The 12,716-nt window shown below is 40.0% G+C and overlaps 1 protein-coding gene and 1 non-coding gene across 4 annotated transcripts in view; both read left to right on the forward strand.

Annotated features, from left to right (window-relative positions):
• The window catches only part of Creb5 (cAMP responsive element binding protein 5), a 421,895-nt gene that overhangs the window by 235,656 nt on the left and 173,523 nt on the right, over positions 1-12,716 (forward strand). The window lies entirely within an intron of this gene.
• Positions 6,291-6,472, forward strand: LOC111815372. The gene has a single exon (XR_002820075.1). It is a non-coding gene; the product is annotated as a U2 spliceosomal RNA (small nuclear RNA).

A 12,716-nucleotide genomic window follows, 5' to 3' on the forward strand; every position in this document is an offset into this window, starting at 1 on the left:
TATATATATAAACATTTGGGGCTTGTTGAATTAAATACTAGTGTAAATTATTAAGATTATTTTCATATCTCATTTTGCTTATCTTTAAAATACTTATTAGGGGCTTTAAAATAACACATATAGCTCACTTTTGTGGTTTGAATTACATTTCTATTTCACAGAGGCATTCAACAAAGACCTTTCCTTTCCCTCCAGGCACCTGTGTTATGATGAAATGGGGGAAGGCATGGCCCAGGCATCACCATCTTTCCTTTCTCAATCAGAGCCTGGTTTCAGACTAACTAAAAGAAAAACCACAATGAGACTCAACAGCTCCTGTGTAAGACACACAACTGCCACTCACTTGGGAATGCACACTTATTACAACAGTCACCATGGTTCACTTGCTTTTGTTTGAGACTTTAGACTATGTCTTTAGTCTCCTTCATTCATTGTATAATTTCAGCTTTTGTGTGTTTCCTACAGTATTGCGATCGCTTTTCAACAAACTTGAAGTTGCTTGTTATTTATTACTCTAAGCTGCTTCAGGTTTGTTGTTTTTACATAACAAGAAATTTCAAGGAGGGCAGTTCTGGGCTGCCAACCCAAAGGTATTATCAAGGCTTTACTTGGAGCTGTTTATTTCAGGGACATTAACCTGCACTGTATTTATCTGGCAGTACTGTGTCACAGATCACTTCAAATTATTAGAGAAGCTTGAATTACAAGGGCTTCTTTGTTCTCCAGCTTCTATAAGAGGAGCAAGAGAGGAAGGTTGGAATGATGGAGAAGCCAGCCCTCTAATCTAGCACAGGGCCGTTGGTACAGCCAATATACTACAACCATAGTACATGTTCCATAGTACATGTTCCATGTGTATTTAACCATACATCTTTTTTTATATTTTAGGGAAGGGTCTACAGGGTATTCAGGTTCTCACTACTAGATTGGACTTGTAGTGATTCACCTGTTTACAGCCTCTCAAGGGCTGGGATTACAGGTGTGCGAACCATACATCTTAATACTGTTTATTTATATGTGTGCTTACAGTCAAGGCCTCTGTATGTGGCCCAGGCTGATGTCTACGCCCAAGCAATTTTTCCTCAGCCTTGCAAATATTGATTGATTTTGAATTACATCGTTAGAGAATGAGATTGTGAACTTTTCCCAATCTATCACTGACAGCCCAGTTTTCACATGAAAACTAGGAGAGAGATCAACTCTGGAGGCAAAGATTGGACAACATCAATTGATATAATCTTTGAAGTTATGGAAAATATCAGCATTAGCTAATGATTACTTTGAACAATACTTTTTTTTATTTTGCACCTTATTTCTCAATTTTACCTTAAATTCACTTATTCCATTTTTTCATGCTTTCCTCTCCATTTAAAATATGTATCCATGTTCAAAGGAGGTAATAGTACAAAGGGGTGACACTAGAAATAGCTAGCACTTGTTGTCCACTCACTCCATGCCAGGTACCAGTAAGTGCTTGACATGTATGTAAATCAGGAGACTAATCCTGATAGTCTCTCAGTCTTTTGTGTGATCCTCAGAAGTTACTAGAATGTCTGCCTCTGCCGACAAGCCTCAGGAGCAGAGATGTTAGCCATTGTAAAACTATACACTCCCCAGTTGAGTCAACAGTACTCTTCATTCCTGTCCAATGCTTCCTTATCTGTCATTACTATCCATCTGTATTTATTCTGGCTTAGGCTTTTCTTTTCAGACTACCTATGTCAGTTTTCTACTCCGTGGGGTCTTTGTTGATTCCTTTTTATGCATTCAGTCATGTTGTTTCCTGGGCGCAGTCACCTCTCAGGTTGGCCTGTGCTGGTGGACAAGTTGCTTGCCAAGCTCTTGGCAGCTGACCTGGTCAGTCCGAATCCCTCCCTCACCGGACCATTTTGTGTGTGGCTCAGACCTGTGAGCCAAGCCTTCTGCAGGGATGGACAAAGCATGTCCAGCAGCCTGTCGACTGAGCATGCCAAAAGCATAGAAAACACTAACAAATCATTATTGAGCAATAAAATCACAGGATTGCAGAACTGGATGAAACCTTAGACACCATTGGTTCCAATTTCCTCTTTCTTTCTTCAAGTTTAATGTGGGGTTCTTTTATTCTCATGTTCTCATCTTCTTTTTCAGTAAGTAAATATATTCATGTGGTACATTTCACTTGATATAAAAGGAAAACGAAGGGCAAGATCACACATCTAGTGTCCAAGAGTGACGTTTGTGCTGCTTGAAGGGTAAATGTCTTTCACCCTCTCCCCTTACCTCTGGAGGAGGGAGACTGATGATTTAAAATGGCTTAGGTAGGAACAGCATATCTGAAACAAGGTTTCAGATGAGACTCCCAGGCCCTTTAGAGATGAAGAAGAATGGACTTGCACAGAAGGAGGAAGGGGACAAAGGCCTCAGTACGATAAAATTGTTTAGACTAGCAATGAAGAAGGCTGTGATAAATGATATGTGAGTTCTACCTCTACAAATTAATCATTTGTGAATGCATGCTCAAATGTAAAGCATTGGGTCATTTATAATTTTTACTTTTATTTTTTACTCTTATTGCTTTTCAACTCTTGTTGAATAGCTTAATCAAGAAAGATTAACAGATCTTCTACAGATCATCTAGGGATGAAAAAGAATTCAAATGGCTCAGTGCTTCAAATTACATGGTTTTATCAAAATTGTATCTGGGTGTCTTTTTTGTTAACTTAGAATGCATCTTTTACTTTCTTCATTAATTGCCTCATTTACCACAAAGACCTTTTCTCTGAATGTAAATGTTGATTTATGATGTTTAATTAATGGTTCTTTCTGGATTTCCACAATGTTTATCAAATTTCTTGGCTTGTGTATGTTGAATGTATGGTTCTTGTAAGGTATAACAGCAAAGATATGGGGTAAGAACCTACCATATATATTACTTTCTACAGCATTAGTAAAAAATATTTTGGTTCCAGCCTCCATTCCAATTAGTATCTTAAGGAAAGAACACACACACACACACACACACACACACACACACACACACGTGTTATTTACTGGGAGATATATAGTCTCTCAATCATATACAAGAGATAATTCAGCAATGCAATTGATAATTATAATTTATGCATTAATAATAGTATGTTCTTCATAACCTTTAGAAATTATTCCATCCTATATAGGAAAACAACTAAGATTGATTATCTACAGATGAGTTTTTCCTACTCACAATACAAACCAGAGAACAAAACCTGATATTTTGGGCTCCTCAGTAAAGGTAGAATGTAAGTAGAAAATCATTTACACATTTCTTTTTAACACAAAGAAAAGTGAAGTATCTGCATTCACTTTTTGCCATGATTATTTATTGTAAGAGAGTAAAGACACCAGGGCCACTTATTTGGATATAATTTGGCTATATATTTTTTTAAAGTTTTTAATGAAAAGCCAGGTGGGAGGGCTGGTGGGATAACCCAGTGGACTAAGTGTTTGATTAGGCAAGCACAGGGGCCAGGGTTTGATCCCTGGCACCAAATGCCTCAGCGGCCCCACCCCTGGGCACACTCAGCCAGCGGATGGGGTCCAGGCATGGTGATACACACCTGTAATCCCAGCACTAGGGAGGCAGAAAACAGGAGGATCATGAGTCTGAGCTGTGTAGTGAGATCCTGCACCAAAAACAAAACAAAACACCCCTGAAAAGCCAGGTGGAGTGCCACATACCAAGATACTTGTAACCCTGATGCAGAAGGATCATTTGAGGCCAAGAGTTTGCAACTATCCTGGGAAATACAGTAGGGCCCTATCCCAAAAACAAAGGGTTATTAGTGGAAAACAGGGATCTGGGATTGTGTAGCACCCCACCTGGCCTGTGCCTCATGCTATGCTTTGCGACTAGCATTTGCTCCTTGAGACTCATTGAATAACTATGCTTCAGCATGATCCCAACCCATCCTGATGCTCAAGGAGGGTGTGGTAAGTTCCTTTGCCAGAATCTTACCTTGCTTAGCCATTTGCATTTTCTCTAGAAAGAATGTTTTCTGATGTGAGGGTGTCTTTGTAACACAAATCAGAATACAACTAAACCTTAAAACAAATATGATATACTGAAATACCAACAGACATTCGTTAGCCTCACCAAAGAGATTAATGTTAGTTTAGTGTCCCAAGAGATATAAAACAAAGAAATGGAAATATGGACTTTGGTGGCATTTATCACCTTCTACCTTGACCAACTCTTTTCTCTAAAAAATGAGCGTTGACCAAATTTAATAAAAAAATACATTTTTCAATTTTTATAGTACATGAGTGAATTAAAAACAATGCATTTATCATTCTTCACTATATGCTTTCTTACTGGAATTTAAGTAATGCAAACTGGGAATCAAACTTGGACCCAAAGACGTCGCCAAGCCTTATATGATTACCATTAAGGACAGACCACAAGGAATCCTGAACGGATGCCTTTTGTGATCTGTAGCACAACACAGCTCTACACTAAATTTGAACTGAGTCAGGCAAGAGTTTAGTAGGAACAGTTTCTCTGGACACTTCAATGCATTTCAACCTAAGGCCATCAACACTTCTGTGGATCAGAAGAGATGCCACTGAATCCTCCCTGGGACCACGACTATGGTTGGGGTTGTCACTGTGGTATTCCATGACCTTGATCCTGCCAAAATATGATGGTGCACATATGTGTGCATGCTTTCTCACACACACACACACACGCACACACACACACATACACACACACACACACACACACTAGCTGAACATAAAAATCCATTTTTTCCATCATGTGTGAGGAGTATAATTCTCTGCATTCTAGAATGAGTTAAATTCCTCCCCACTAGGGGTAAAATCTGGGTCTCACAGTCTGCAGTTTTGAGAAGAATTTGATTGAGGGTGCTGACCTCAGGGGTCACCTGTACTAGGGCATCATAGGTGTGTGCACAACTGCTCCTCCTTCCTGGGGCCTCTGTACTCCCTGCTCAGCACCTTGAGCAGCCTGCTCAAACCATGACAATGTAATGAGCAGCCGTCACTGCTCTGGCATCACAAGGAAATTTTCTATTTTTACCACTTGAGCTCGAAGACAGCACCTCTTCTAGTCGTAAACTCCATGCCAAAAATACTGTGATATCAGAGAAAAAAATGAGATTTAAATCTCTAGAACAGTAATGCAGGCATAACAACTTCGACAGCAGCTAACCAATCTACATATACTCGGCTACTCATTTAACAATTTAGATAAAATGCTTTTTGTGTTATTTTCTATTACGTGACCTCTTGCAACAAAATTACATTACGAAAAATTAAATTGAGAGCACTTTTGTATTTTTATAGTGACAGTTAAAAAAAAACACCCATGGAAATAGTTTTCATATGGGTAAGCTCCATAATTAAAACCAATCACAAAATGTGTGCTGCTCGCATGCTAGAAGAAAATGAGCCTTGAAATTGGGACGATGACAAGATAACATTTTAAAATTACACACTACCTGGGAATGCATGCCATCTAGCTTCCTAGGCGCTAAGAGAAAACATTCTTCCTCAACTTCAGTTCATTGGTCATTATGGCAGCTGAGCCCTGACAAGGACCATCTCAGTCACTTTTCTCTTGTTACTGGGAGAAAGATACTCGACCCCCAAAGTTAAAGAAGGACAGGTTTATTTAGCTCACAGTTAGTGGAGGTTTCAGTCCAGGATCAGCTGGCTCCAAGACAGGGTGGCATGGCACAGGAGCAGCACGTGGAGGGGCAGAAGACAGCAAAAGCAACAAGAGCAAAAGAGGGGGTTGGGGCACTGTGGGGGAAGAGAGCAAGCCTCTTCATACCGGCTCCCCACCTGCACCATCTCCCAGCCCTCCTCTTCCCCAAGCTCAGGATGTTTACAAAGTGAAGCTGCTGGTCCCCTGTTCAGTCACTGAGTTCAACTTCACAACTTCTCCATTCTCAACTTGACACAATGCATCAGCCATTAGGCCAGGTGTAACATGTAGTTATTTTTTCTTGAAACTCCTTGAAAATTGAGTCCCAGGCTGGAGCACATTTTGGTGCTCACCTGGATTGTGTGTCTTTGGTATATGAGGTTTGCTTCAGAATTATGGTTTCTCCAAATGATTGCTAAGTGTCATCCTGAGGGACATCGCAGAGTGCCCCATTGTTTGTGCAGCAGCCTTCGGTCCATTTTCCTCGTTCTGACCTAAAGAGTCCCCAGTAGGAGATGACAGTGTCCATCTAGTGTTGGTGAATATCCTGGAGGAAATTATATGCCACACATGACTCTCATAGAACCAGCACCCAAGGTCGATTGCTTTTCGGCCTTTTGGCTAAGATCAAGTGTACTATCTGTTCTTATCAGTGCCTAAGGGCTAATAAGTATAAGTGAACAATTCTGAGTCTGGGTTTAAAGGGTCATGGTACAAGTAAGCATCCATAAGGGGATACTTAGAGGGATCATGTTTGGGTTACGGAAGATAACCCAAAGGCTACAATTCAAAGGAGGAGTCAAGAAATACTAGACCTAGGTTGGGGATGTACCTAGCTCAGAGGTAAAACACGGGCTTAGCATACACTGTGCCCTTGGTTAAATCCTTAGCACAAAAAAATAAAGAAGAAAGAAAGAAAAATAAGAAAGGAAGGGAGGGAGGGAGAGAGAGAAAAGAAAGAAAGAAAGAAAGAAAGAAAGAAAGAAAGAAAGAAAGAAAGAAAGAAAGAAAGGAAGGAAAAAGGCTGGCTGAACCAGATGGTTTCTTTGAAAACCTCATTTTTAAGATTAAAAAAACAAAACTTGGACTCAAAGGAGAGTGTTGACCGGCCAGCACTTAACTAGCAGCTTTGCAGTGGGCAAAATCAGCATGAAGGGTTCCTGACTTTCAGTGCACACTTTTTTACTCAGGCGTGGCAAGGGTGCTGGTGTGCAGGCAGTTTTTGTTTCCTCTTAAGAGGGAAGACCTGAACCCTGAAGTGAGTTTTGGGTCCCTCATTCTTCTAGCTACACCATTTTCTTTAGGAGAAAATGAAATGATGAGTTGAACTACAATAAGAAAAGGTTTTATGGACCCAGCTCTATGAAGTGTTGTCACCTCCTCATTCTTATCCCAGATGAAATGTCCTAATTCCTTCAGGATTTCTTTTTCATTCCTTCTTTTTTGCTTCTCTGACCTCCTGTCCCTGTCCCATTAATTTTTATGGATGGATCATGGAAACCAGAGATACACATAGCAAACACATCTGTGTGCTGGGTAGGGAGAAAAGCACGTCCATACGTGTGTCTCTGTGTGTTCGGGTGTGTATTTGCCCGTGTGCCTGTGTCGCATAATGTAATGCAAGTTACAAAAGTATAGAGGTTAATGAATTCTCCCCCAATTAGCAGGGTAGAAGATGGCCTTTATGCAACCCAGAAATTGTGCTGGCAACTCAAATTAAAATCTTCATTGTTCTTTGTTGCCTTTAAGTTCAACATGATTTTTTTTAGCTATAAAAAAATAAATCTGAAAACAATAAGTCTTGTTCATTGACATAAACCGGCTGTTGGTTCCTTGTGGGACTTATGCTGATAAAAACCAGGGAAAAACTATTTTATTTGCAATGCAAAGAATTTTCGCCTGTGGAGTTTATTTTTTTATTTATTTTTTTTTTCCTTTTCCCCTTTAGTTCAACAGCAGTAAAGGTAGGGACAGCAACCAAACAAGCTGTTAAGATCTCTGTGCCCGCCCTAACCCTTCTCCCTGTCCCAGGGGACATAATTAAAACACCAGAAAGTGAGAGACTGTTCTTAATGCTAACATAACTATTCAGTTCATCAGAATCCTACACTTAGAAACTTCGTTTTACTCCATTTTTCAAAAATAGTTCAAGCTGAACTTTATTTTGCTGTGTCACACACAGAGGCCTTTTCTGCACAGAACTGGAACATAATTTGCCGATCAGCCTGTTAATATTCGTCAAGCAAAAAGCTTGTGGGCCAGCTATGAGGCGATACTTACCAAGGGCACTATATGCTCTTCAAATGGGAACTTTATCGCATCCGTGGAAAATGTTCTCATTTGTGGCTCATGTGTTAGTCCCAGCCCAGTTCTGATAAGGTACAGGTCGTGGTCCTAAACTGTCTTTTGTAGGTTTGGGATACAATCAAATACAAATGGGAGCAGATAGTAATGTGTATATGGATAAAGTGATCATTTTTGCTGTGTTGCGTAGAAACAAGCAGGTTAAGTCTTGAATCAGAACATACGCAGATTAAATCCCATAAAGAGATTAGAAGAGAGTGGATTTTAGCCCTTCTTTTTCTTTTAAAAGATTATTTATTTGATACAGGATCTTACTACATAGCTCAGACTTGCAGTGAGCCTCCTGTCTCAGCCTCCCCGGTGCTGCAATTACAGATGTGTACCCCCATGCTGGGTTTCAGGTTGGCACTGTGCACCTGGGGCAGGGCCAGCAAGGCTTGCGGTACTGGGGAATCTAACCTGGGTCCTTGTGCTTGCCAAGCAGGCACTTATGCCACCGAGCTATCTCCTCAGCCTCTTAGCCCTTGTTTTTCATGTTAGTGCATTATTCTGTATGAATGGGTTCCTCCCTTCTTCGGCATATGTGTATGCGCAGAGGCTTGGTTGGCCCCAAATTGGTTGTGAGTCTGAAGGTTTACAGTGAACTTGAACTTCTGAACTTCATGATTTTTTTCCTTTCTCATTCAGTTTCTATAATCATGTGAGTGTACCTAAGACTCCATCCCCAGAGTCATATATTTCTCCATGGGACTAGCCTTCCTAGGAAATTCTAAAAACACCTGAAAATTCCCAAAGATGCTATTCCAGCTAATTTGGGGGCATAATTCTCCAGGGTCACTAAAGGTTGGAGTACATAGCTCGGAATTTCTGGATGTCAGTACATCTCTGACGCTCCTTCTCCGAAGTAGGTAGGGATGTTTCATTGCCCATTCATCTTTAGTGCCCTTCCCATTGCCGCAGTGACTTTTGGCCATCCTTTCTCCCCGGCCTCTGCTGGCAGACACTGACACACGTCTTCTCTGAGTTAAAGGAAACTACACGACCATAGAAAGGACATTTGAGTCCTATATATATGCATTTGCTCTTCGGTAAGAGGGAGATAACAGATGTAACTATTTCAACAGCTTATTGTGAGGCTAAATAAGACTCTATCTGTAATGAGGTAGAAAAACAGTGCCCAATGAATAGAGAGATTTTAAGAAGCATCAAGTTTTACTACCATCCTTATCATTATTTTAAGCTAGAAGACAGTGCTACAAGAAAGTCACCCCTATACTGGAGCAGAGTGTCTGGGGATAAGTATATTGGTACAGATGTGTTTCACACACCTTGGGGCTAGATGATAGCTCAGCATCTTTCTTCAAAGCTGAAGAGCTTTTCAAAAATGCCTTTCCCTCAGGATTTTGCAAGTAGCACCAGAGGAAATATTCCTGGCCTTCTGATGTGAACACACACGGAGGAGGGGAGCAGACTTTATCAATAAAATTGATTCCCGTTATGACAAAAACACAACGTGATCTAGAAATGTGAGCCCACACCATGAAAAGCAGGAAACAAAAGATGCCATCCATGAATGAACTTGGGGGTATGTGTCAAGAGATTAAAATATTATATTTCAACTTAAAATTTATTGACGAATATTACTGTTAGGTTAAAAGAAAAGATAGGTAAATACTGGAAGAATTCTAGTACATCAATTTGCATCTAAAATTTTATCTGTTTAAACGAAGAAGTGCCTCCTGACCCAATGATGCCTTTCTCCCACAAACTCAGGCTCTGTCAGCCTAGACAGACCACTTCTTGCCAGTCTGTCAAGGCCTCTTCTTTGTGAATGATGGTCGCTTACTCTTAGTGCAGAAAACTCACTTGAGTGTTTATGCTTATTAGACCAAAGATGCGTGATGGGACTTGGATGGAAACTCAGCAGTCTAGAGCCAACTCTGTGTTTCAGATGAAAGAGCTCCGGGGCTATTTTCGTGTTAGGAAGATCTCTAGTTCTGCTTCTCCTCACTCAGGTGGCTGTGGTTTTGGCCAGTCTTCAGATGAGTGTGAAAGAAAGAGCCCAGAACTAGCTGAAGCTGTGGAAAGATGGGCGGCTTTCAGAAGAATTTCCTCATCTTCCCCTACAAACTGTGGATCCATTCACATTATAATTACTACCATGATAGGATCCTCACTACCTTTGAATCGTCCTAAAAGAAAAGACTACAAACTGGAAATGTGATCTCCTTGGATAGAACCATAAAATTGCAGTTGTTCTATTGGTGGTGATTTTTTCCCTCATTTTTGAAAAAGCTGAAGTACCTGATCTGCTTGTGGGTTTTGGATAGAGCTGGTTGTTAATGTAATATAACACTGTGCCCACGTAGGGTAGCTTTTTTCTTTTTTGGTTCCAGAATCTATGGTATACATACACATAGGTCTCTTGTAAGTATCTGAGCTTATGTCAATTACAAAACTGGATATGTGAAGGGAGCCAAAGGACATATTTCCCCATCTTATGAATATTGGAAGAATTTTTTTTTTCTTAATAGACAGAAGAGGAACTGGGCTGGGCTACAGTCAACCTTGCTATGACTGGCACATAGCAGAAAGTAGTGGACAGACAAGAGAGTATGCTGCTTGAAGAAAAATCTTTGTTTTGGGTAGTTAGGGTTATGTGTCAACTTGCCTAAACTAAGAGAGGCTCAGATAGCTGGCAAAGTATTATTTCTGGGTATATGAGGTTATTTCTGGAAGCTAATAACATTTGCATTGGTAGGATGAGTAAACATCATCGTCACCAACAGGGGTGGGCATTGTCCAATAAGTTGAGGACCTGAATAATACAAAAAAGTCATAAGAAGGATGAATTTGTCTCTGATCTGAGATAATCATCTGCTCTTGGAAATCAGTGTTTCTGGATTTTGAGCATGGGACCTTAGACCGTGAGTTACACCATTGTCTCCTCTGGCTTTTAGGCCTGCACCATTAGATAAGAGTTTTACACCGTCAGCTCTTCTGGACCTCCAGGTTTCAAAGGGCAAAATCTGAAGTTTATCAGTCTTTATAATTCTGCAAGCCACTTTCCCAAATGAAATACATCTTTATATATCCTATTCTTTTCTGTTTCTCCGGAAAACAGACCAATCCAGCCAGAGGGCTGGAAAAACTAGAAATTTCATCTTCAGTGAGAACTCCTCCCAGCCTTGTTTTTCTAAGAGCGGTATTTCAGTCCATAGATGCCAACAAAACCAAAAGGAAGGGGAAATGAAAAACCTCAGGCACACCTTTTCAAGAGCTGTCATCTCCTCAAATATTGTGAAGGAGCCATTTACATACAGTATCTTTTCAAGGATCCCCAGTGCTTTAGCTCTATGCTGATTGTGTTGAAAGTGCAAAAGGCTATCCATTCTGAGAGACAACGTATAAGGTTTATTTCATGTATTTTGAAGATAGTGTTCATTACCATGATAGCATTAACTAAGGATAACAAAGAAGAAAGCAGTTTTAAAGTACAAAAATATTGATAAAAAAAGATCTGCTTTTCAGCATTGTGAAGTTCTAGGAACGGAAGAAAGCTTTTAAACTTGGAAGAAAAGGAAGAGCATTTTTGATCTGGAAACCTGAAGGGAGGTTGGAAGTACTATTAAGAATTTAAAATGTGGTTTATATATGCATGTTCTTCTGTCTTTCTTTAGCATTTGAAACAATTCTTGTGAGTTTTTTTTTCTTTTCTCTTTTTTTGTGTCATGACAGCTATTTATTTTGCAATTGCTAATGATCATACATTCTTTGAAAAGTTGCCCCTGGTATAATAACAATGGTAATACTGAGAATACCCTTTGCTTCTGGATATTTTTCCTTTGGATAACGAAAACTACATTAATCTATATATGTTGCTTATGGGTAGGGGAGTAATGCAGGAGGCAACATGATAATAATTAGTGTAGATTCATGATAACAAGAAGGAAATGCTGACTCCCGTCATCCTAAGCAGGAAAAGGAAATATTTCATAGGATAGGTGGTTCTCCCAGGACTAGTGAGAGGCTGCAGGGACTCAAGTGGAGGAGAGAATCAGGGTAGCTCAAGATATATAGGAAAATTTGTAGCCGAAACATTCTGGCCAGGATGCCTAGGTTGTTGTCAGTGGTAAGTAGACACTGTCCCAAGACGCTGTCACAACATGGAGCCCAGGAACTCAGTCTGCCCTTTGTGGGCCTCTTTTGTCCAGGACTCATGTCAGAGCTTGTTATCACGGTTTCCTTCCCTGCAAAGCAGAAGGCAGACTAGAAGCTGGACACTTCCCTAAAATGGCATGGGGTGGTGGTTAAAATTATTTTGCCAATGCCTGAAATATCTAAGGCTTACTGTGAGAAGTATCCCAGACTCTAACACTAGACAGTGGTAGTATTTGTTATCTTGAAAACCTGTAACTTTACCCTGGGTGAGATAACTAAGTTGGTCAGGATAACTCTCAGATGGTAAAAGTAAAATCAAGATTGTCTTATTCAGTACAATGGAGTTGAACTCTCTGCAATGGTGTGAAATGTGATGATTCTAATGGAGGAACTGAATCTTTTTGTTTATTCAATCTTGTTTGAATTTGAAAATACATAAACACATGTAGCTAACAGCTACTGGGGCATAGCAGATCTAGTTAAAATTTTATGGAAATTTTATTTTAGCTTCATAGCATAAAAGTGAGATATTTGAAGTTCTTTTTTTTTCTCCATAATTTTA

This window comes from Octodon degus, unplaced genomic scaffold (genome assembly GCF_000260255.1).
Source record: "Octodon degus isolate 3935 unplaced genomic scaffold, OctDeg1.0 scaffold00015, whole genome shotgun sequence".
NCBI lineage: Eukaryota > Metazoa > Chordata > Mammalia > Rodentia > Octodontidae > Octodon > Octodon degus.